The following is a 4,077-nucleotide window of genomic DNA, read 5'->3' on the forward strand; positions in this document are numbered from 1 at the left end:
GTCCACATAAGTCAAACAAGATACCACTGAATCATGAGTTAGACAAGCGAGTAGTGATTCTAGTATTATATAAGAATTAGAAAGATATGTTACGCAGCTTCTTGTCTAGTGAGAAATGAACACATCATGCACTCTGTAAAATAAATGCTTCACAATAATAGATGTCAATCTGGGACTGACGACCTCCAGAAGTTATTTTTTTGGCATCGATATTGATCGTTGAAATACCATATCCATAAAGTTTGCTTCTTTCATAATAAAAGATTTAAAACATTTCACAATTTTTTCAATTTTATTTCAGTACACTATTTCATGAGACCTGTTATACATTTAGTCATTTATACATTTATACATTTAGTCATATAATACTCACACACATGTCTGTTTGCAAAGTTGGTGACTGAATGTGAGATTTTTATGGAAAACTTTTGTCTCTGAGTTAGTCGCTACATATTTTTTTACCTGTTCAAAATGTAGAATCATCACCTTGTATACATGAACATGCATTATATATTTATGGACAACCTCGAATGCTCAGATATAATGCTGAAAAATACTTGAACTTACAGCCTTGTTACTGTTCATTTCCTTATTTCATCACTGAAAAATACACAATCATCTCTATTATTTCACCTTTCACACCCCAACTTTCCCTCCTCCTCCATTTCCACCTCCTCTTCATTGTATGGTTCCTCTCATCACTATTTTGTTAGAATCACCGACTTCTCCCTCTCTCCCTCCCTTCCCACAACCTTTCCCTGCTTTGGCAATTCACTGTAATTCATATTATGATTAACTGTGGTAACTTAAAGTGTTTGTCACTGTGACCTTATTTACTTGTTTCTCTTGAGTAATTTCCTGGGACAAGTGAGTATAAATAAGCCAGAAGTTGAGGACGGTGGTCAGTTGTCTCAGAACATTGTAACAGTCAACATGGTAACTAAACTTTTCACTTTCATTTAATAACTTCAGTCACATATTGTCAAGAATTATGTGCGATACTAATGCCCAATAATAATTGTAAATCACATATATAATATATTTACTTCCTGTTTTCAGATTGGAAAAGTTTGCACCCTGATTTTCCTGTGTGTGATGATTGTGGTGGCCAGCGCCGGCAGGATTGGTGGGGGCTACAGTGGTGGTGGTGGTTTTGGAGGATTTGGTGGAGGTGGCTTCGGCGGAGGTATGATAGAAACAATCGTATTTTTATGATGCAAAATTTCATATTACTTCGAAGTTTAATATGTATTATTAATAATTATAACGTTGTTTCCATTAACACGAATGCAGTTCATTACTCATTCGTAGAAAATGACTAATTCTTAAAGCTAAATAAAAACCGTTTTTAACTAGAACAGTGACATGACACTGCATAAAGTATGTATTTTTGCGAACGAAACAGTCATTTCATTTTTTTCCTATTTGACATGTTTTAGCCGAGGAGGAGGAGGTTTTGGTGGTTACGGTAAGTTCCATGTTTTTAGCTTAAGTTGCACTGTAAATAACTTCCTTCAGACATAAGGTAAATTGTTCTTAAATAAGCTCAGCGGTTCTTTACTTTAAAAAAAAATCATGAAAACAAAAAAATCATTCACAGTTCTGCAGTACAATTTTTTTTTTAAGTTATATAAATATCCACAGGAGGTAGTGGAGGCTTCGGTGGTGGATTTGGAGGTGGCTCTGGAAGCAGATATGGTGGTGAGTAAATTTGTTTTTAGTTTTGTTAAGTAAAAAATACATATATCTGAAATAATGAAGATCAAGCAATATTAATTTGATTAAGAGAGTTATTTTACCGTAAGAATAACAATAAACTTTTTTCTCCACAGGATACGGCAAATAAACAAGAGTCTTCGCTTAATGAATAATCAACTAAAATTTTTCCATTTTTTCCAACAACATTATGTAATCAAGTGCAATTATTGCATTGAAACTTAAATATTATGTAATAAATTTTATTCCCTGCATTACATAATTTTTTTTACCAAGGTAATACATGAGACTTAAGTGACTCTCATGAAATATGTCTTCTATGTCATTTGTATTTTCTGTAATAACTACTAACTTTTTTGTATATTTCTTGAGAGAAATTGTTACCTTAATGAGACGTTGTTTGACCCATATGAGTTTACCGCCCGGCGTATTAATAATAATAATAATAAGAAGAAGACGAGATGAAGACGAATGAGAAGAAAAAGAATGCAATTATTATCATTATTATTGTTATTAATAAATCTGTGAAAGCTACAAGAATAGTACCAAGCCAGGTTTTGCTGTCATTGCATGTAATTTCTGCAAAAAAATGGAGTCATATTACATTTGCAAATGTCCGGCAGTTAACCATTACTGATATTAAAGCAGGAAAATGTTTCTGGGTCTGCCCAATTAACATATACTTGTGGGAGAAACTACATTTTTACTAAAAGACAGAAACACCAACAAAAAATATCCTTTTTGGATATTTTGGCAGTCTTGTCTGACAGTTGAGAAATTAAAGAGAGTCTGTCAACTGGAGCTGCCACCCTGGTACTGCCTTGGATGACAATACCTGTAAGGATATAAAAATGAATGACAGTGTTGATACATTACTAATAATAAATGGTTGTGTTACTGATGCTTGTACAGGTGTAGTAAGTACTGAGGAATCAGGAAAAACTGCACCAGTAGGTAACCCTCCACAAAAAAAAAAAATAATTGAAAGCAGAAATCAAATCTGTGCAAATTCTATGCCTTGCATATCAGTAGGCATGGAATATCTGGAAAAACAGGTGGGATGTGCAATTTTGACCATCCAAAAAAATGCTGTGCCTCATAACCAAAGGAATATGCAATTATTCATCATGTAAACTATTTCACACTGAAATGTATTATTCTGCAGTTCATGAGAGACAAAGTTGCAACACATACTGTCAGGCACACCATTTAAAGGGAACAAAAGGGTACAGATCACACAGACTTTGGGAAACAAACCATGGTAGTGACAACCACTCCGGAGAAAGATTTTTTAGTGCCAGCAAGAAAGTAAAACAGGCAATAAATGACATAGTACACCGCCTAGGATCACTACTGGAGTGGAGGCACAATCAGTGGCTCTCACTTCAGAACAACAGATATTTGTGTCAAATAAACCCCTTCTACATACCATTTGTATTTGCAAATATACAGGATCTATAGCCATCAACATTCAACAAAATGCCTTTCATCATCGGACTCCTAACAGAGTCAAATGTGGAATTTGCAGCTTTCACAGAGACCCACATAAAGGATAACTTTGACAACGAAATATGGATAATAGGATACAACTTATTCAGAAGCGAAAGAAAGAACAGGCAACAAGGAAGGGGCGGGGGTTATTGGCCTGTAAGTCACCGAGTCGCTAATTTGCTGAAGTTTTGGCAGTAAAGATTGAAAACCAAAAGCTTGTCGTTGTGGTTGTATACAAGCCGTCTGATACAATTTAATAATTCAAAGAACAGCTTTTAAAAATTGACTACTATCTGGAAAATCTCCCAACTCCAACTTCAAATATCTTGTTACTGGGTGATTTCAACATAAGACATTTAAAATGGAGAAATGTAGCAAATAATATCCTATGAAAGATAACCTCAGGAGGCAGCTCAGATGAAAATTCACACAAACATGAGGTATTAAATCTCTGCAACAAATTTACCTTAAGCCAGCAAATAGTGCAGCCAACAAGACTGCAAAATACACCGCACCTTATCTTCATTAACAATGATGATCTTGAACGAAATATAACAATACCAAAGACGCTCAGATCACAACATAACAGAAATACAGACATGTATGCGCAGGGCTCCTGACCAGCAAAATGAGATCAGTTATAAGAGTGCTTTCACCAAATTCAACATCAATAACAGAAACATACAGTGGGATCAAATTAACAATGTCCTATATTAAACAAGCTGGAAAATCATCTTGAACAACATGGAACCGAACCTTTGCTTAGAACAAAATAATCTCTGTGATAATTGAGGTATGATCAAGGCACATTTTCCTATGGAAAAAAAAGAGATGTAAACTAGAAACTGAGAGAGACACATATTGTAGGCG

General features: G+C 34.6%; 1 long non-coding RNA gene across 1 annotated transcript; it reads left to right on the forward strand.

The window, feature by feature from the left end:
• The first annotated feature begins 806 nt into the window (after nt 1-806).
• On the forward strand, nt 807-1,995 carry LOC138851870 (uncharacterized). The gene is made up of 4 exons (XR_011391464.1): nt 807-936; nt 1,060-1,186; nt 1,645-1,701; nt 1,833-1,995. It is a non-coding gene; the product is annotated as an uncharacterized lncRNA (long non-coding RNA).
• The last annotated feature ends 2,082 nt before the right edge of the window (nt 1,996-4,077 follow it).

The sequence above is a fragment of the Cherax quadricarinatus genome, unplaced genomic scaffold, assembly GCF_038502225.1.
Source record: "Cherax quadricarinatus isolate ZL_2023a unplaced genomic scaffold, ASM3850222v1 Contig2492, whole genome shotgun sequence".
In the NCBI taxonomy this organism is placed as follows: Eukaryota; Metazoa; Arthropoda; class Malacostraca; order Decapoda; family Parastacidae; genus Cherax; species Cherax quadricarinatus.